The following is a 22,882-nucleotide window of genomic DNA, read 5'->3' on the forward strand; positions in this document are numbered from 1 at the left end:
TGATAGTAAGTTGTAAATACTATTTATTTTTTTCTCCCTCTACATGTCAGTCCATAATCCAGTTTTTGGACATTTACAACCACATATTTTAGGTCAGCTTGCCATGAGAGTGCAATTGTTTATACTAAAACTGAGAGCTTTTTGCTTATATAAAAGTGCTGCATTATGGTGGAACTTGAGAAGACTGTATAAGAAATACCTGACATTCATTCTCCTCTACAGTAAATCTGCATTATCTTGCTTATCAAAGTAATGTAATAAATTATCACTTATAGTGAGACTGAGGTTTAAAGAAGTTTAAAGTGGAAACCAGTTTACTTGAACAGTTTTTTAACAGATAGAATATCTTTAAAATTATTTAAAAGGCACTTTAATGTATCTACTGAAAGAGGAATTTTACACATTTCATGGTGAGTGCATAACTGGAAAATGTGATGAATGATGTATTACAAAGGTGTTTGCAGCAACACCATAGTTAAGGTTGAGTTTTTCCACTTAAAGCAGAACTGAAATCTCTTACTATTTCAGTGATTAAACAGGAGTCTCCAAAATGTTCAAAAGGACAAGTGTATTACCTGTGATGAAATATTATAGACTTGCCCTGAGAAAATAATTTAAAATTCTTTATATAAATGTGGCCCCACATTTCTCTCTCACCCCCACTTCTCTCTGTAGCTAAACAGTCATATTCACACTCAAAACCTCTCATATATACACACACACACACACACACTCCATCATCACACCACTGATACAGGCCACTTAAAAAATTTACTGTTAAACAGAAGAAATGTATGACCCTTAATCATACCTCAATTGAGAGGAAAGATGGCCCCCGCGATAAGGGAACTAACCTGGGATTAGGATGACTTGGGTTCAACTCCCTGCTCTACCACAGGCTTCCTGCAGGACTTCAAGTTACGCAAGTCCTCGGTTCTCCCTCTATAAAATGGGGATAATTCCCTACCTCACAGGTGTTGTGAGGCATTCAGATACCATGGTAATTCAGACTGTATAAGCATCTTAAAGAAATAGAATTGCAGAGATCCAAGATATGTCTGGCGGACAAAATACTTGTCAGTCTCTGCCTCGGTTTGTCCACTGTAACTGTTGGGCAGTGACAGAGAGGGAAACCACCCTCAGTGCATGCATCCAATCCCTCAAAAATCATACACAAATGCACAATCTTACCTTCAGCAAGATCTTATCCAACAGACACACTATCAACTGATTCTGAGTGTTGGAAATGAAAGAGTTTGTTGTGAAGCTGAGGAATCTATTGGCTATTCTCTTTGTAAGGTAAGGCATTTGAGTTTGGTCTTCATGTTAATATTGGCTTAACTGAAAATTTCCTTGGTTTGCAGAGATTAAGTTGATAGGAAATATAGTTAAAGTTGCTCAAATGCAAGTTAGCTAGTCTTTCATGTGGAGATAACACACAATTTACATTAACTCTATTCTGTACAAGCAGAAGACATATTTACCTTTAGTGAAGTATGAACCCCAATAATAAATACCATCTTCCATGGAGAAAATGTTATGATCTAGATATAAATAGTGTTCCCTGTGTTGGTAGGAGGCTGCCCTAACTAAATGAGTGGGAACATTACGAGACGTGATTCCACTCCAGACACATTCCCAACTCATCCATTTCATCCTCATCCATAACCATTTTACATTTAACAACAAACACTTTGTCCAAACCAGTGGAACAGCCATGGGCACTAGGATGCCTCTCCAATATGCCAACTTCTACATGCATCGCCTCGAGAAAGAATTTCTGGAAGAATGCATCAATGATATGTTCATCCTCTAGACAGACCTAAGTTTAAAATGGAAATCAGTTTACTTGAACTGTTTTTAATAGACACATTAAAGTGCCTTTTAAATAACTTTAAAGATACTGGATCTACAGATTTCCACACGACTTCAACAACCACCATACATCCATCAAACTCTGTCTAAAACACTCCCACACTAGCAATAATTTCTTGGATATCATAATTAGCTTCAATAATGAAAACCCAACAAACCGCTATATACATGAAACCCACAGATCACAACATTTACCTCCACAGATCCAGCAATCACCCCAGACACATCAAAAATATGTTATCTACAGCCAGGTACTCAGATACCACAGAAGTTACTCCAAAAAGAAAGTGTCGGAAACACACCTAAGCATGTTTAAAATTCCCTTCACTAAACAAGGACACTCCACTAGAGAAGTAGATTGCATCATGGAAAATGCCATGCAAATACGTGCTTCAATACAGTAAAAAAACCCAAAACCCTTCAACTGCATTCCCCCTAGTTGTCACAAACCACCCCAAACTAGAACCCAGATGGGGTCTCACCCAATAGTTACAACCCACATTTGATGAGGACTAAATCCTGAAAGAAATCTTTCCTGAATCCCCTGTTCTGGCCTTCAAACAACCCCCCAACATCATCAAGCTCATCATCAAAAACAAGCTTCCTACAAACCAGGACACACCAACTCAAAGCGGCACCAACTATGATGCAAAACCTGCCGACATATCTCCATGGCTATGATGATCAATACCCCTCACAAACACACCTTTTAAGATTCATGGGTCCTACAGATGCCTATCATATGTCTCTCATCCAATGCATCAAATACCCTAGCAACAACTATGTGGGTTTCAGAGTAACAGCCGTGTTAGTCTGTATTCGCAAAAAGAAAAGGAGTACTTGTGGCACCTTAGAGACTAACCAATTTATTTGAGCATAAGCTTTCGTGAGCTACAGCTCACTTCATCGGATGCATTCTGTGGAAAGTACAGAAGGAGAGTGGGGTGGGGGGAGAGAAAACCTTTTGTAGTGGTAAATACCCATTTTTTCCATGGTTTGTGTGTATAAAAAGATCTTCCGTACTTTCCACAGAATGGATCCGAAGAAGTGAGCTGTAGCTCACAAAAGCTTATGCTCAAATAAATTGGTTAGTCTCTAACTATGTGGGTGAAATCAGACAATCACTCTGCTCTCAAATTAACTCTCAGAAAAATTAAAATCTAAAGAGCTCTGTGAAGTTTGAAGGCTTGTACTTTCCACCAATAAAGGTCATTTAATAAAATATACTGCCTCACCTACCTAGTCTTTCCATTATCGTGGAACCAACATGGCTACAACACCACTGCAAATAGATTACACTATAGCAGCTTCAGATAACTCTACCCCTTAACTGAGGAAACACTTGGAATGATTCAATGGCAGAATTAGGGGTTAGGGAATCATTACTGGTGCCAATTCCAAAGTAGACTTTTCAAACTACACACATGCATGCACACACTGAATCCATTCATTCACACCCTAATAGAACAACACAGACATCTTTCTGTAAAATAAATAACTAAAAATAGAAAACAAAGTAAGAGGGGGAAATAAGATACTGAAGAGAAAAGGTGTTTGAACTTCTTTTTCTACTTTATGGTCTTGTGATTTTTCTCTCAGATGTTGCAGGATGGTGACTGCAGTTACTGGAACCAGCGAATGAAGTAGCTTGGTCATAGAGCTTGCTGCCAGCTAGAGTCTCTCAGACAGTAGCAAACTGGCAGGCTAGCATAGCCAGTGACCAAAGTCTTCACTTCTTCCCCACGTGGGTGGCCTGTCCAAGGGAACTAAGGGAGATGCTTGCTTCAGAGGTTGGTGGTGGACCAAGAGAGTTTTGTCTTGACCCTTACTCCCACTTACATACTCTGCCTTACATCACCACCTTCATAGTCTGGGGGCCAGTTAGATGGTCCATACACTTTGGTTACAGTCATCACAGCCCAATCCTTGTCAAGATGGACAGGCTTTGATCTGAGAGCTATATAAAAAGTCCTGCTCAGGATGACGATTGTCTTGAAAGATCACTGTTGCAACCTCATGCCATATGATCCCTCAGAATAGAAATTAGGAGTTGCAAGGTTGCCTCCAGCCTTCTATCTGGGGTAAATAGCCACAGTGTCCACTCTTGGTACCACTACCTGTTATAGGCTTAAGATAGCTCCCAAAAATAGCCAACGGCCTAGTCTGCAACTTTGTCATGAGCTCATACATCCTCTTACATTTTCTCAATACAATGGAAATGAATTTAACTAGCCCAGAATAGACTGTCATCCTTGCATGAAAGCAAGAAAATTGAGGAAGTCAATCTGTGTCCTCAACTGTGTATAAAATGATGATTTATAACCACTAACCTTTGACTTTGATGCAAAGAATTGGTTTTACATGTTATCAATATAAATTCCATTTATGACAAAACAATTAAAGTTTATGCTGATCCAAAATTCTCATTTGGGCTAGTTCTCTCACAAAGGTCTAATCCTAATCTCTAATCCCTATCTGCCTGTAGAGGAATTCATCAGAAACTCATTTTAAAAATCATTGTAAAGGAATGTAGGGTGTGCTCTGAAGGTGTTATCTGTGCATTCTTTGAATGTTATGTGTAGTATTTGAATAAATTACACAGTGAAATGTGCTTTGATATCTGGAATTATAATCAGATCCATACGGTGTAATTAATTTTTTTCCCTACACTGTTTTTCTCCTTGCCTTAATTTTTTATGTACTTGCTGAAAGAGTAAAGAAGTGAAAAATAATACAGCATTTGTGGGAAGAAAGGAAAGGAGTTTGCTTTAGAATGGAAAGATGGAGGCTATCTGATTTGGCAGTTTGCTTATCTAATGTAGAATTCTGCTGTGTGTCACTGTATGGAGCAAATGCATATTATTAGGTGATAGCTGTATCAGTAACTTTTTTCAGGAGGTGAAAAAATTACATTCATAATGCCGACATTTGCATTTGATATACAACTTAATGCTTGTCTAAACCCCAGTAATGTGCTGGTCTCAGGCACAATACCACAGACATGCTAGACAAAGTACATTTTTATAAGACTATTAGCATTTTAAAATATCTTCCTTGTTGTTATTCAAACAATAAATCACTGAGGTTTGGAATGTTTGCTTTTTTTTTGGTGCGCACATGCACGTGTGTATGTGGTATTTTCCATCTCTCTTTACTTCACAGCAAGGAGTTACAGTTTTCAATTACCACAGATCTACTATTTAGTTTCTCACTCTAGTTCCCTGCAACAAAAGTACATTGTGCAATTCCATAACAGCATAGTGGAAATGATCCCAACAGAGAAATAGATTAACTTGAATCTTAATGATTACTTTCATTTTCAAATGCAGGCCATTTTAAATTCAGTTTTCTCTTTCAATAACCTTCTCAAAGACTGTGTTCAGATGGAAATATAGGTTAGCACTGTCATAAGTTAATTCCAAAAATGTATTCTCTTATGATGTATTTTGTATGAAGAATCACAGACGAAAAGTGAATAATTCTCCAGGATTTCCTGCTTGTTTTTCAAAATGGCATTAATCCCTGTTTAGCAGATAACATCTGAAACCAATTCAAATTCTTGCATACACATAACCCAGTGAGAATTTGTGTGTAAACCAGATATTACTTTATATGCAACTCATTGCAAACATTTTGATTTTCTTATCCACAACGTGAAGGAAGCAGCTAAATTAAATTAATGACTGTGTTTTACTGTGTGGTTTTTCAAATCCACAGAAAAGATTAAAAAATTCAGTTTAGAAGGAACTGATATCCTACACACACACACAAAAAAAGGTACTTTATCTTTGTTTTAGCTAACAGATACATTTGCCTTAATTTACAACTTCCTATTTTTCATGCACACTCTTTGGGAAACAAACTTCTTTCAGGAAAAAGTTTAAAAAATACATACATAAAAGGAAAAACTGGTACAGATGTAGACTGTGGCTTAAGAGCTATTTATGCAGTATCAGAAGACTAAACCAGACTCTGGCCTGGCCATAAACTAAACCCACGCCCTAAATGAGGTGCCAAGCCACAAAAAGCATTTGCGTCAACTGGGAATACAAGGAAAAGAAGGACTTCTAATTATAGGGCCTGGAAGCGGAAGCCTAGAGTGATTAGGAGTTTAGGCGCTGCTGTATGTTTATCTGGGAGCTTCCTCTCTCTCTCACACAGCCTGGGTTTGATAGATGAGGGTTGGTCTAGAGGGTGGGATTGAAGTTGCTGATGGTACACAGAGTTCTCCAAAATCCAAGAAGATGAAGACTGAATATTAAGTCTTCTGTGGCCTTATAGGAACATAAGTCTTTTCATCTAGGCGTCAGCTGGTTAGCCCAAAAGACAAAATTAAAGAGCAGCAAATCTCAGTTGGGTACTTGCTATAAAAATCTAGGAAACCCGAGTAATTTAAGCATCTCCACCACATCCTATTTTTAACACCTATCTGATTGCATCGTTGTTTATTATGTTCATATAAATGAAATGAAAACAATTTAACTGTTTCATAAGTAAACTCACTTGAAATAATGGCATCTTTGAATGTAACAGAAGTATCCCCCCTTAAACAATGTCATTCTGTAATTATATATTGAAGATCGCAACCCACTCAAGGCCACCTGGAGCTGTTTTTAAAAACATTGAGGACCCAATTTTCAAGAAGTCAGGCACACAACTGAACAAATAAAATGTGCATTCTACAACAATTTAGCTATCTGCATGCACAAAAGGGCTCCTCTGAAGCATAAGTGGCCATTTGTGCACACAATCATATTAAGATGATGTGATCAATTGAACATACTTTTTGAATATGATCACAAATACCATACATCAAGTTGAAAATTTCACATAAGCCTGATTGTTTTTAATGGCAGAATTATTTTGCATTGGGTAGATTTTTAAAATTAAAGGACCAGATCCTCAGCTGCTACAAGTTAGCACAGAAGTCAATAGAGCTACATTGATTTACAGCGGCCGAGGATCTGGCCCATATTAATTTTACTCTTGAATCTACTCATCCCTCAATATTAGATACAGACATTATTAGTATAGAATTATTAACTACTTCACTAATGGGGGCCCAGTTTTGGCAACTGTAACTTGGCTGCTTCTATCCTAGTGCCCCTCAAAACCTACAATGGGAGCCACGTATCCATGCTTCAATGTAGGGCCAATGGATATGTGATCCATGGGTTGATGAATGTCTATGCCCTGACCCATCAACAGCCCCTATTCATAGATTCACTCTTCTTTAGATTATTCACACTCCTGGGATATGCAGTATGGGTGGTGTATGGGGCTGATACTAGCCAGAATACAAATCAAACATTAATGCTGCTTCTGAAGTCCATGTGTGTGTCCATACGTGGGGCATTTGCCATAGTTCTAGAATTTGGTCCTGTAACCAAATTGGACCTATTAAGAAATCAGATCTTATCAAAAACTTTATCATACTGGTAAACAAAACCCTTTAAAACATCAAAAGCTTATATGTAATCATGAGAGATTATTGCACCCTGTGATCTGATTAATTCAAATCTCATATCAAAGCTAGTCAATTTGAAATGAACATTAGGCTAATTTACCTTGATTAACACATGGTTCAAGTTATGCTTTATGCACTAGAACACTATTCAACATTTTCCTCAAACTACCAACTGTGATCATAGAATCATAGAATATCAGGGTTGGAAGGGACCCCAGAAGGTCATCTAGTCCGACCCCCTGCTCAAAGCAGGACCAATTCCCAGTTAAATCATCCAATGATCCAGAGTTGAGGGCCCAGTAAATTTTAAATCTTGATCAGGATGGTTCTCTCTCTCCGAAACTGAAGAACACACATTAAGAACAGCTGAGCAAATGAGGGCAAGGGATCAAGGGAACTGACTGTTCCATTAACCATGTCTGTGGTTCCCCTCAATAAAGATCACAAAGCCCTGGTCACTACCACTGAGGTAGCATTCTGGATTTTTGCTAATTACAGCCAACAATATGCAAAAAAAAAAAATGTATTGATGAAACATGTATATGATGTTATACTCCGTATACTGGAACAACATCAAGATAAATGTTGGAGAGAGAGGGTGAAATCCTGGCCCAGCTGAAGTCAATGTGAGTTCTGCCATTTACTTCAATGAAGCCAGGATTTCAGCTACTGTATATAGTTGTTCATTTCTTAGAGTCATGAGTACTTTTATCCTATCCTCCCAGTATACATTTTCAATGAAAAATATCTGCTGTGCCAATGTCTCCTCTCTGATTTTACTAATTTTTAACAAATCTTAGAATTCATCAGCAAGCTCGTGCATTTCAAAACCGAGGCCAATTGCTTCCAATATGTACATAAATAGAAATGTATTTACACATATACACACAAATCTTTAAGGTTCTCAATGTTTTAATTAAGTACTTTTTTAACCTTTTGCAAATTTCACAGATTTTTAAAAAATCAAAATTGCTTCTATCTTCTTGTAATAAGTGATTCGAGCACCATCCAGAAGAGAAACCACACATATATATTTGCATTGCTTGAAATATAATACATACATACATACACACACACTCCAGTAGAAGAAAAGGCATGAAAATAAAATGTATTTCAAATAATACAAGTATAGATCCAAGTGCGCTACATTTAAAATATTTAAAGAAAAGAAAAACAACCCTAATGCTTCCTTTTTTCTTAAGGGTATGGATGCTAATTCCAATTTCTAGTTCATCAACAGGAGAGTACATGAATACTAACATTGTTTTATACAAAACACAAGGACTGAGAGCACACACTGAACAACATGGGACGGTATTGGGCCAGCCTCATGAAGGCCTTATGTCAAGACAGAGTTTAAAAGCAATAGTGGAAAAACACCACAACTGGGATTTGGGCACAAACAGTTCTTACAGTGAGTGTCACTGTCCGACAGCAGCAAAACATGTGTGATCACAACGGAGGGAAGTGGTTACACTTCCAGCAGTACAGTAAAATATGCTTATTTGGTATCTTGTTTTGGGTCAGAACATTGGTTGGGTAATAAGGCAGATTTTGCAGTGCATTTCCAAGCTTTACTCCACTACCCCCATCCCACAAATCTTCAGTCCATTCTGACTTGGATGAAGGTGTTGCAGAGATAGGCAATACATACGCTTAGGCATTGGTAGCACTGGCCAATAAACTATGGTATGGAAATGGATAGCTTCTGATTTTGAAGATAAGTTCCTTAAGTGGGGAGTTCTGGGATGTGTTCCAGTCTGGCTTTGATAGTAGGTTCAACACTCAGGTGAAAAGGGAAACACGAAGTCAGATGGTTAAGAAGGTAAAGGAATGACGGAGTTAGTCTATTTGTAGTAATGCTTAGTATATTTCTGAAATTTGGGCGAGTGGTGAGGGGGGGGAAAATCAAACATATTGAAGATCATATTCCTGGAGCCTCTTTTCAGATGTCTTACTTCCACCAAAATGACATGAAGTTGTACAGCATACAATTACAAGACTTCAGATGTTTCTTTTCTTCTATTCAAGAACCTCTTGAGACACTTTCAGCATTAAACCCAGAGGGAATGCAGACTGAATTGACTAATAACTCTATTTTTAAGTAACATATCTATGTCATAGCTACTTGTGATGTGTTAATTCTTTAAAGAGCAATTAAATGAGCCTAGCATTTCCTCTTTTTAGTTACAGTATCTCCTACAATCCCCACCAGACAAGTGCTAGGTGCACTGTAATTCTTTTTATTACATGAAAAATCACTTACCTCCGGGGAGTCAAAGCGGGGACGGGGGTTGGGAAATAAATGTATTCAAAGATGGGGGTGGTGTTCCAATTTCACAGTTACCTACTCCACGTCCTACATTCTCATTGGTGTCAAGCTGGTTAACCACCACGAAAAGGCAATTAATTTGCCATCATTCATACTACAGCTCCTGAGCCACTGCAGAGTAAACATTTTTTGGTTTTTTTAAGCCTTGTTGTTGACTACAACTTTGTTGTTGTTGTTGTTAAATACAGAAGTTCCCCAGTTAACAGTTTCTCCTAATAAGTTAATCAAAAAGCATTGCTCGCAGCCCATATATCTCCTGAATTATTTCCCACCTCTAGCACCAACATGTACAGTAGATGACAAAAGAAAAGGCACCTGCACAACTTTTTGCAAGTACTGTATACCATATATCATAATATCAGGCTAATTTTAATCGGGTTGTCTTCAGAAACAACTAAAGCTGAAATACAAAGCCAGAGTAAAGAGTGGAAAAGCAAAGACTGTTCTAGTTTTAAACAATTAGGGATCAATCTATGCTCGATAACAGGGCAACTAGGAGTTGAGATTCCGAGGTGAAGATTAATCATGCAAATTTGTGAAGGACGTTCCCCTTCATTATAAAAATCCAAACAACAAAAGTAGCTGGCTGCATTCATATTAGAGCTGACATAAGTTAGCACTTTTCATTTTAAAAGAGATGTCCAAACATTAGCTAATCAATTTGTTTAATAAAACTCAGGATTTTACACACTTGGCGGACAAAGGAAAAGAAAAAAAAAATCCCTCAGTTAATCTGTGAGGCATTATCAATGCTTCCCAACAATCAAACAAGGTATTTTTCTGCCCACTTGCTCTGATCAACGGGGGAAACTTCTGTCAAGAAATTCCAATTTAAACTTCTTTAACTATTAACCCAAGACCACCGTCACATTTCAATATACAGCATTTAAGTAACCAGAGGAATTTCAGGTCCGTTAGAGGTGCAGTCAGCCATTCAAAGGGGTACACAGTTTAATCTGTTTTACTACAGGCCCAACATTAATTTTCCTGTTATTAATGGATGGAAAAGCTCTTTCCTAGCCAAGGAGGGGTAATTATTTAAAATTTAGATGTGTAGCACTTCACAGCTCACAGCTGCTCAGCTGGCAGAAGTAACACCCTTGGAAAGCAGATCAATTATTTACTAAAGAGAGAAAACAGATATTTATAAAACATCAGCTTTTTAAAAAAAGTGAGTTGAAGGTTATGATTTTCATTTCCTATCTGAAAAAGTTTTTCTTAATGCCTATGATTGCATAATTAAAAACACCTTTTTAAAGTGTAAGAATGAAATAACTTTGGAGTGTCATCTATTGGTTGGAGCAGTGGACTAGGAATCAGGACTCCTGGGTTCTATTCTTCTCTGCCACTGACTCACTGTGTGACCTTGAGCAAGTCTCAACCTCTCTTTTTCTCAGTTTATCTGTAAAATTGGCATTTCACTCTCTTGCAAGTTCAAAGTTCCTTCAGCCCTCTCTCTCTTCCAATCAGCCCCTCTTTTAAACCCACTACAGACTTCCGCTCTCTTACCAAATCAAATTTAATCTCACCCCTCAGTATATCTTTGATTTAATTTCCATCTACTCCTCCTGTTGCTCCCTATGATGCTGTAGCCCCTACATGTGGAACACGCTCCTACTTCCTGCTCACCAAGAACCCCTCTTTCTCCTCCTTCAAATCGATTTCTTCCATGACTAATAATCTTTCTGCATCTCTTACCTTGACTGTTGTCTTGTGTCCTGTCTTACACTATGTGCTAAGGAGGGTTAGGAATGTGTCCCACTCTAACCTTGTAAAGTTGCTGTGAAAATTTATACTTTTATACACAATAATTATGAATACAGATGAATACAACATATATATATATAATTCATAATTCAGTGCTAGTGGCAAGTTGAAACAGTGTTTACCTACTGCAACAATAATATTTAACTTCATGATCACATTTCCAACTCTTGGTTAAGCCTTTGTGTTGAAAATTCAGTTAACTGTTGCTTCTGTTGCAGCCACCAAAATGGGTAAGTAGCCATTACAGAATCCTATAGCCAGCATGTATCCCTACAGTAGATGTACAAAGGCTGGAAGGAAAGACTTCTAGGGAAAAGCAACCCTGCCCTCGAGGAAGAGGAGATCATGAAGTGTTTGCAACAATATCGTTTTCAGAGACCGTAGACCTCCCAATTACTACTTTAATAAACCTGCTTTTAAGTGTTCCCTATAAAAAATTCCAGATATAGGATCATTTCCTCATCTTCCCTGGCTACCCATAGCCACCTGTTGGATTTTTTGTAGTGCAAATGTTAGCAAAGGGGACACCTTTCACTTTTAACCTATTCTTATCTCGAACGCTGCTTATGGATATGACTGAAAGTTGCTCATGACTAGCAATCAGCGCACATACAGACGTTGCCTTGCATGTTTTCAGCGGCATGAAACAAATGAAAGCCTCGCTGTTCTCCAGTAGATTCTAGTCCACGTATTCCCAAGCTTGCCAGCTCAGGAACTGAGGACAACAGCAAAAATCTTAAACTAGGATGCCCTGTGTGCTGTTGCAATAATATTGCTACACAGCAACATACCATGTTTCTATGGCTTTTAAAAAAAACAAACAAAAAACAAAACAAACTGATTCAGGTCCAGACTGTCGCCCAGATGCTGCATGGATGTTCAAAAGAGAGAATGAGGGGGAAGGAATAAGGAGCTCCCCATCCTTCTTTCCTGGGCAGCAGCCAGGTAGAACTGCAATCTCTGTCCTCTCTGGAGTGCAGAGAATGCTCCATCTGTGCACCACAGGAGAACAGACATCACAAAAGGGGATGTGGCCAATTCTGTTCCTGATGTGCAAACTACCACGGCTAGTGAAGAAGACACAGGATTGGGAGGAGGTTCTATTCCCAGCTGTGTCACTGTGTCTCTGTGTGACCTTGGGAAAGTCACTGAGGCCTAAGCTTCCAAAACTATCCATTAATTTTGAATGCCCACTTTGGGATTCCTACTACAGGACATGATTTTCATAGAAATGTAGGGATGGAAGGGAAGAGAGCTCAAGAGTCCAGTCCCTCATGCTGAGCCAGGACAAAGTATACCTAAGACCATCCCTGACGGGTGTTTGTCTAACTTGTTCTTATTAACCTCCAAAGGCAGTGATTGCAAAATATCGCAGAGATGATGAGCACCAGTTGTTCCCACTAAAGACAACTAGAGCTGTAGATGTCTCAGTACCTCCTAAAATCAAGTTAGGCACCTAAAAACAGAGGCACCCAAAATTAGTGGACACTTTTTAAAAAGTAGGCTAACTTCTACAGGCCTCACTAAAGTGGGGATAATGATGCATACCTTCCTTTGAAATGAACTTTGAGATCTGTGCATGAAAAGTGTTCTAATAATTAAGAAAACGTTTAGCTCACAAAGTGTTTCCTCTGTGTATAAATTAGAAGGGGCAAATTTGTGTATAAACAAATTAGGGAAAGCATTAGAGCGCTTTGGGTGGCTAAAATGCCTGATTAATATAATTTGCCCACATAGCAAAGGAGCAAGGCCTTGTCCATCCGGGTGAGCCAGCAATGCTTCTGCAGTGGTGGAAGATTAGCCACACTTATTGGCAAAAAAGAATACACGAGTCAAAAGACATACACCTGCATTGGTAGCCACAGTAGATAGCTGGCATCCCCTACTGTAGAGTCATCAGGAATGTTGCCAGCTTGCTTTAGTGGGGAAAAAAACCTCTCGGGTTTCTGTGACGGTCGTTGAGAGACAAGTGTCCCAGTAATCTGTGACCCACGCTGCCGACTGCCTGGAAAAGCGCTACTCCTGAGTTCAATATGGGGTGGGGGAATTTACTTTAGACATTGAAGTTATTCACCCTAAGTCCCATTTACAATCCCGCTCCGTGAGTCTAATTGCCAGAAGAAGCAGCTGTATCACAATTTCTATAAACTACACCCTTTTCCTGCCTGCCCCACCCTCAACTCCACCCCAACCCTGACTAACAGAATTTACACCACGGACACACTTACAAAATAATTCCACCAGCAGCCTTCAAATGACTTTTCCACCTCTTTTACATGGTCAGATTCAACCTTCCCTTCTGTCAGCGTACACCAGGGCCCATAACAGCCAGAAAGTGCAAGGAGGAGCCAGTAAACCTAAAAAATAGGCAGTGCTGCGTGGGACAGGGCGTATCCATGGTCTATGGTATTTCTGTGCACTCCTGCAACCGCCTCCACCAGTGGGGCTCAACCACAAACTAAAATTGGGCTTCCCCGATGGGAATCTCAAGGGAGAGCAAATGGTGTAAAATGGACCATATTTTGCCAGCCCAGGGGAATCTAGCAGCCTATTGCATCTACTGTAAGGGTGGGGGGGAAACCTTGCACACCCAAATAAATGAACATACAAAATTCATTATTTGAATTTCATGGAATGAAGTCAGAGTAGGGACAACAAAATGAATGTAAATTACTTTAAAATCCTGTTCACGAGCTAGATGCCATTATGCATCTAAAATGTAGCCAACAGACTATATCTGGATATTGTGCATACATCCTGGGAAGACTTGCTAAAAAGCATGATGAATGCTTGTGATGATCAATAATTATGGCCTAAAGTAAATTTTGGTTTCAGAAAATGAAATATCTAAATTGACTTTAAAATATTTTCCCCAGGATACAAAAAGACAAAGCTATTGGCCCTGATCACACATTTTTTACCTAAAAACTTTAACATTAGGAAAAAAGCCTTGTAAGAGTCTCAGTGAACAAAGTTTAATATTTATTTTGTCTAGGCAGCCAACTGAAACTGAGGCCTGCAAAATTATATTACCACAAAATATTTTATTTCTAGTTAAAGAAGGCTTGGCTTTATCAAAATCTTCATTTACAAATGATATGTGAAGGGTCAGAGATTAACATTTCTCAACTGTCATTAACCCAAGGAGTCCAGTTTAGCCTTCCTAAAGAAAGTTGCAACCCAGAACGCTAAAAGGCAGCTTTTGGTTTGGGCATTCTACCACAGCACTTTAAGCAAACTCTAAAAAAGAGCTAGTCCAAAGGGAAACATTCATTTTTGTGCTTCAAAATTCTTAAAAATCCTAATTTAAGATTCTAAAATGTACCAATAAAGATTAACAGAAGCCATAATCTGTTTTCATCAGCCGCTGTGTGCAACAGAGAATACAAACATTATCCTACTGAGAAATGTGTTTCCCCTTTCCAAATGACAATTTTCTAATGAACTCCATTCCACATCAGGAGTGCTTTCTACAAAAACCAGATATTGCTATGTACACTGTAGTTTCACATTCAAAAAATAAATACACAGAAGGGGAGGACAAGTTTATTGGTTATATCCAAGCCTATTAATACCATTTACCTTAACAAGAAAATGACCAGCTGTTCAAGGTACAAAGGATGATACAACTGCTTCCTGTCACATTTAACAGCCCAGTGTCATTTACAGTATAAATACCGGGCAACAAATGAAAGAACATCCTTCAACTTATATTACTATTACCTATAGAAACACTTAATTGATACGATTTTCAACCTCCAAACACGATTCTTGTTTTCATCCACGCAAAAAATACTACTAAGAGATTTAATTAAAATGTGTTCCCCCTTTGAATTAAAAATTAATATGACACTTTCAGCAGCACTGTTTATAAAATGTAATAGGATTATTGCTAAAAATGCTTCCATCCATCTACAATGGAGAGAAAAATTAGCTAATTTCTCACAAACATTGGCTGACATAATTTAAAAATCTATTTTATTTATAATTTAGATCTGCCTGGATTGGGATTTCAAAACATTTCTCTTATGTTTGTCTCAGGAACTGAACTGCACACAGCTTTATAAAACTTGCCGAGCCGTGGATTACAATTTATTTACCAACTAATATACAGCTTTAGCACAAGCAAAAATTTGCTTTTAAATGTGGTAAATTGAAGGTGTACTAAAATAATAAGATGGTCTAATACTTTAATATTACTCTTAAAAGCACAATTTCTGAATTCTAAATAAATATGCATAATTTACTTCCAAGTTGGTTTTAATTATCATAGTTCATAAAAGGCCTTTGTACTTAAAAGCTGTCAGAATGAACTGAGGAATTTTGTAGCGTTTAACATGCTAAAATCCACAAGGAATCTTCCCTTTGTGGCCCCCCTCAAAATTCCTTTAAGCATGCCCAGTTCATTAATGGAACTGAAAAGTACAGATTCCATGATGCTTATCAGTTGCGTGATTTACAGGCATTATACTTTGAAAAGTCTCACCAATCGTGACTCTGTTTAAAGCCTGAAGGGACTACCTCACACCACCCATATCGAGTCTTGTCCAGATCACAGTACTAAGCCATCATGCTCCTTGCCAACATCATAAATACTGCCATTAAAATATTTGTTTTAATTCCGACCTCAGAGTCACAGCTAATAAACAAGAAAGGCAATGAGAAATTGAAAAACAAACTAAATGCAGCTGTTGGACTGGACGTTTCACAACTGTGTTTAACTGCATCCTTTAATTTCACTTCTATGAATAGAAACCATACAGCACAGATTGCATGCCAGCTAGTCAACCAAGCTGTATTTTCTCTCCAGTTCATTTTGCAGTGTTATTCCGTCATGTGAATTTTACTGTATTTTTAACTTTTCCTTGGAGATTATTCTCTGTTCTGGACTGCAATGCAATGTTGAACTATTTGCTGGTTGTTTCTCATTTTACTATGTACTAGCAATGGATGGCATTTGCACAATTCTTCTATGATCTTTCAGTCTTAATCTCATTAAAAGGTGCACAAATTTTTTTTGCAAACATTCATGTGTAAACATCTTGAGATACATACTCTGCTGTTTTACAAAGAATGCTTCATAATTAGGTATATGTAAGGAGTGAAGTAGCCTGCTTATATTATTTTACAGACTTCCCCAAACTTACTGCAATACATTTTAACAAGTATTATTGTTCTTAATGGGTCTATTATATAAGCTATGAAAATAGCTTGCCAGAATGCGCATGGTTACTAAAGGGTAAATAGTTACAGCATCAGGACCCTAAACGATCTTGAAAGAAGTCCATTCAGAAATGCTGCACAGAGAGGCGGTCGGGAGTGTGGGGGAACTTAGCCAAACATCGAAGGTTTGAAGCAGTTTAAAAATCAGATGGTGAAAAAGTTAGGAAAAAGCCATAAAACTTGCATTTGGAACCTATTTTAAGAAATTTCCTTGGTGCAAATGACAATATTATTATTTTGAGTAAGACAAAACAATGCAAGTTTTACAGATTTAGAAAATCCATAACAATCGTATTTCCCATTTACAGGTCAGAGCACTTCCCAGATTTGGTGGATGAAAGAATGAGGCATGCCAACGTATCAGCTATATACCAACTTCTCAACGCGGATTACTGACACAGAGATCACTGCCCTCCAAATTTCAACATTGGTTTTTATTGTATGCTTGCTAAACTTGAAAACCACTTCTCTTTTACACATGGGATGGGCCACTTCTCTTTTACACAAGGGTCTTAGGTCTGGGCCAGTAGTCTAATCACATGAAAACAGTTGTGACAGAGTGAATGCTTTAGACCTGAAGTCATATTGCGGGCTGACAGGGGCATCAGAAGGAGAGTAAAAAGTTTTCAGACAGTCGGATATGGGAATTGCCATAACAGATCAGACTAGTGGTCCACCTATCCCAGTACCCTGCCTCTGACAGGGGCAAATAAACTTCTTAATATGTCTGTCTGGAAAGATGGAACAGAGAGAATTAGCTTTACTAGGCTATTGCTGACATTAAATTGGGTGACTTTTTTCCTATGTAAATTGTAACAATATATCTAATAATGCAACTTCATGAATAAGAGGGACATTTGCCTGGCTCCTACAGTCTCTAGTCTAGACAATCTCTAGTTTAGTCTAGTCCAGATTATCATGGAACAATCAATTCTATTTGGTAACATATAATCCTTTTTTCCCCCCTCTCAGTTTTAAACCTTACACACAAGTACAATCCCTGGCAGACTATCGTCAGCACATTAAAATCTTGGAGGCTTTTTCGTAAACATCTTAAATTAAATAACCCCCTATGGTGTATTCCTTCTGTTTGTGACCTCCCAAAATTTAGTCCAGGGCGCCTTGATACAGAGTTTACTTAATGAGCTCTTGTCAATTTACATTATGTAGCAAACATTTTTTTCCATGGTACTGTAATAACCATGACATTTTGTAAACTGTTTGTACCTGTTTAAATATTTCATTATAAAAGATAGTTTAAAGCTTAATCCCTGCTAACAAAAACTTATTGCACAATGTCATCACATTGCATGAAATTCACAGAAGAAAAATCCTGCTGTAAAAAAAGACTTGTGAGAATTTTTATCCTAACTACATTTGAAAGTTCCTGCATGCTGCCTAAACTGCAATCCTGCATGTACACAACACAATAGAGAAGTAAATTACTGGCTGTGTGCAACCAAAATTTCCACACAAGTATTCATGTCTTCATAGTCTAAGCAAAGAAAGGCCCAAATCATTGGTACAATCACTGATGGAGACTTGTGCATGATATGGAAGTCTAGCTAATGCTGACTCTGATCCTAACCTGATGGCCGAGGGCCATTGTTTATGCACAGAATGGGAGACCACAGACTGATCACCAATTTGTCACAGTCTTCAAAAAAGAAGTCACAGGTAGATGGTAAAGGCATCCAAGATTACACTGATGTGACCATGTAGACATAAGTGATATTGACTGTACAGCGTCTAAAACCTCATAAGGGAGAGGCTCTCTTAAGGAGCACAAATAAACAAAGCAAAACTATTTCCCCATGCTTATTTTCCCCACTACCGTTACTCTCACCTTCTTCTCAACTGTCAGAAATGGGCCCTCCTGATTATCACTACAAAAGTTTTTTGGTTTTTTTTTGCTAATAATAGCTCACCTTAATTGATCACTCTCATTATAGTATGTATGGCAACACCCATTTTCTCATGTTCTCTGTCTGTGTATATATATATCTATATATCTTCCTACTGTATTTTACACTGTATGCATCCAATGAAGTGGGTTTTAGCCCATGAAAGCTTATGCTCAAATAAATGTGCTAGTCTCTAAAATGCCACAAGTACTCCTCGTTCTTTTTGCTGATACAGACTAACACAGCTACCACTCTGAAAGAAAGGAGACTGTTACCCGACATCACCACACAATTTCGTCACAGGTTGAAATGTTCTAATAATTAAGTTGCAGTTGGAGGTCTTCAATTCAGACAGAGACTTGAACTGCGAGAAAAAAAATATACTCTTCCAAGCTCTTCCCATCAGAAATGCACTTGTGCAGATTCTCAAAATAGGATCGTACGTGAGCTCTCTGGTCTCAGCACACATACCAGTTACTGGTGTCTGAATATTTCCATATGGCTCACTGGTCTTGGCTTCCCTTTGGTGAGCTTTGTCAGTCCTGCTGAACTTCTTGAGCTTAGCTTAGCTATTGTTCAAGGAGGCTTAGATGCCCTACTGGCCTCTGAAGCTCCTTGAGCTTGTCTCCTTGATTGGGTGAGGGCAGAAAGGGCAGGGGAAGTGGCAGTACTCTCCCAAGACCACTGAATCATGGTACCAAAATGAGCTGTCACTCACAGTGGATTGTGTAGATCTTCCAAGTAAATTAACACCCAGTGACATTAGTGGGGCACATCACACCTTATCATTCTGCAAGCCCAAGCAGACATCACTGCTTCCTTAGCCTTGTGAATGGAGAATCTCAGCAACTAGAACAGCTAGAAATTTTATTTACTGCAAAAAATCACTCCACCCCACACAAAACGAGGCTTTGATTCTGTGGAGAAGAAGACAGCAGCATGAAGGAGGTGCCCATACACCATACTGCTAGGTACCAGCCTAATCTATGCCCTGAACTCATATCTGTGTATTTTATACTTGCACACAGCACCTAGGTCACGGCGCTTGGCAATGTAGAATTATTACTTATAACGTTTATTGAATTTATTCAAAACCAGATGTCTAAAAGCAGAATGTGAGCTCTTCAAAGCTCTTATCTTTATTTCAGTCTCAAAAGTACTGACCAACATGTTTGGCACAATATAAATAAAATTGGTGATTTTGATAGTAAAATCTAGTAACATTTATGAAAATTATATCAGTTTTCGATATAAAATGGATATGCAGAATACTCATACAAATTCTACCTACAAAGAGTTAATAATTTTCAGTTAGCAAACAAGCTGACAGCATAATGGCTAGAGACCTGCATGTGAAACCTGGGGTAAGTTTAACTAAACTCCCATCCAAAAACAGTACAAGAGTACTGTATAAGAAATCTGTCTGTTGGCTATCACCAATGGCAAAGAAAACCTGTAAAATGGGCTTAAATCTTCTTCGTTTGCATTACAACACAATGTTCTTTCAGGGGAAAATAACTATAATGATAAGTTCATTTTAATTCAGTATTTGGTGTATATCTGTCTTGATGCCCTTTACTGATTATTCCCGAAGATGAAATCACCATTAGACAGGTAGGAGATATCCATTCTTTTTACTTTTACTGAACTGCTTCCATACTTCAAAATTAATCTATTTATCTTAAAAAATGTAAAGCAGAAAGGCAAGGACAGTCTATAAATGGCCCTGGATTTTGTCAAATTCCAGCAAATCTAGGGGTTCTGTTGGTCAAACCCCAGGGTCATGGAGTTTCCAGCTGTAAGGCAAACACACACACACAACTATATGCAATTTAATTTTTTGTTAAATAAAAGCATAGCATTTTCTGAATTAGGCAAAAAATTGTGAAGACACCGTACATTGTCAGACTTTGCAATTTGTGTTCCCACGATTTTTATCAGTCCCTGTTATTAAGGCAGTTTTTAATCAGGATTAGCTGCCTGTTTTAGAATAAGACATTCACAATACCAACTGCTCCAGCAGCAGCCTGTTACTGCCAGGATGCTCCAGGGAGATGTGTACTGGGATATTTCAGATTCTGTTAAAAATCTAAGCCGCCCACTCAGCACACTGAGAAGTGCTGATTCAACTGCTTATTATTTTATTATCCAAGCAATTACTTTTTTCAAACTTGGTCATGGATCTAGTCCAAAATAAACACTAATTATATGCCAAGTTTTCCGTTTCAAAGGTCAGCTGTTTTTGAGTTACCTGCCTGAAGAAAGCATGGCAATTTGTACAAATGGGAAAAGATGTATTTTTTCAGCATGTCTTAATGCAAAAAGAAAAAGAGAAAAAGATTTGCCTCAGTCTTAAAAAAATATCACATTGGCAAAGGCCAGTCAGCAACAGACAAGCTTATGGGGCCTGATCCAAAACCCAGTGCACTCTAGGGAGTCCGCCCATTGTTTTCAATAGACTTTGGATCAGGCCCATAATGAGATTTAACACGGCTAGGGAGCTAAAGGTGCAGTACATTTTTTTCTTTTTAAATAAAAAACAAAAGTTTTAGGCCAAATATCACGCTGACATCAGTACTTCCCTCTTCTCCTCCTCTTTGTAGGGCCTTTTTGTAATCTTTGTTCTATAGTGAAGCGAAACTTAACGCTATCCCCATCTAACAGCTATTTTTACAGTGTGACATTTCTAAGTGTTGTAATGTTGTTGTATCGCTTTTGATTAAATCATCACAAACTAGTCCTATGTTCAGTACAAAGGAGTGCATTAGAAATATTTCAAGTGAGTATCTTTGTCATATCACAAATACATTCTATTGACAATCTGGTTCGTTTAAGGATTGCTTAAGGGGGCTATGCTGCTTAACTCGATCAGCTTTTGTTGCATAGAAACTGTGTTAATGTAACTTATCAATCTTCCTGCATGTTTTGACTTTTGGTGCATTGTTACATTTATTTATCAGGTACTCTGAAGAGCTGTACTATAATTCTGGACCTGTGATTCACAATGCTTAAATTATTTTTGAAAACTGAATACGTGCAAAATATTTTCACGAGTGTATTGCTACAAAGAAACAATGAATATAAATTGCTATTTGATTAGCCACAAATCTAAATGTAAAAAGGTTCAGTGTCCATCAATTCCACTGGTTAGTGAAATTTAGCCATTAGATATTGGTATGATGTCTCAGAATATAATATCAGGGGTAATTAATGGATTATATAGTTATATAATAGCCAGTAGAAGAACCTGGTAGCAAAAGCCACTTCTTGTTTTCATTATGCTTTGCAAAAATACCAGTCTGAATGGCAACATGCCACTTATGTAAAGGGTTAAAATGATGTCATTTACAGTGCTGACATCAAATATAACCCAATCTGGATATTAAATAGAGAATCCAGCTTACTGGTTTAAGTGATAATTTCACTGTGTATGGAGCTGAAGTAATAATTTTCAATCTTTTCTGAACTTCACTGGAAAAACACAGGCTGAGCAGCATGATTTAATACCTTGCCGTGGGTCATCCATTTTCACAAGAGTTTCATGACACACAGCAAACAGTCAACAATGTGCCCACCGCAACCTTAATGTGAGTGGGTCTTTGTCCAGCTTGTGCACTCTTTGGCAGCCTGGAAACAGAAACCAGATGCAGATATAGTTCACCCTGGGTTTAAAAAAAAAAGAGGAAGGAATCTGTGGCTACCTTGGAACCCATCATGGGTGGGAGGAAGCTATCCAAGGATTTTGCTGGCACCTCCTTGTGGCAGATGCCCAGTGCAGGTACTCTGTCTGGAAGGGATACGATTATCAGATAATATGGAATGGAAAAGAATTTTAAGGAAAACATCCCTTACGGGAGCTGAATAAGGGGGGCTCCTAAGTCTCATCAGCGAGAAGCCAACACCTCCTCCTTTTCGTAGCCCCCTTTAAGGGAGCTGAGGAAGGGGGTTTGGGGCTTCTACATCCAGATCAGCAGGGAGCCAACCTCTTCTTCACACCTCTGTATGATCTGTTGCTGGGTACTCCCAGATATTATAAATGAATGAAGTTGCAGCCTAATTAAACCACACCATGGCCTCATGTCTTTCTTCCAGTGTGGACAGAAAATACTTGTGTTTAGAAAATGATGTTTTCCCCACAAAGTGTCTTGTTCAACTAGGAGATCCATGGAAACAGGATATTGTATCATAGACAAAAGATTATAATTTCAGTGCATGATCAAACAAAGAGAAAAAAAGCTGAGACATTCTAATATATATGCAAATTCATATCTCCATCTATAAAAGTACTACAAAATCTGTTGTTACATAAATATT

General features: G+C 38.1%; 1 protein-coding gene across 16 annotated transcripts in view; it reads right to left on the reverse strand.

Annotated features, from left to right (window-relative positions):
• BCAS3 (BCAS3 microtubule associated cell migration factor) overlaps positions 1-22,882 on the reverse strand; it is a 500,928-nt gene that overhangs the window by 358,130 nt on the left and 119,916 nt on the right. The gene's annotated exons all lie outside the window — the stretch shown is intronic.

The sequence above is a fragment of the Lepidochelys kempii genome, chromosome 17 (assembly GCF_965140265.1).
Source record: "Lepidochelys kempii isolate rLepKem1 chromosome 17, rLepKem1.hap2, whole genome shotgun sequence".
Classification (NCBI taxonomy): Eukaryota; Metazoa; Chordata; order Testudines; family Cheloniidae; genus Lepidochelys; species Lepidochelys kempii.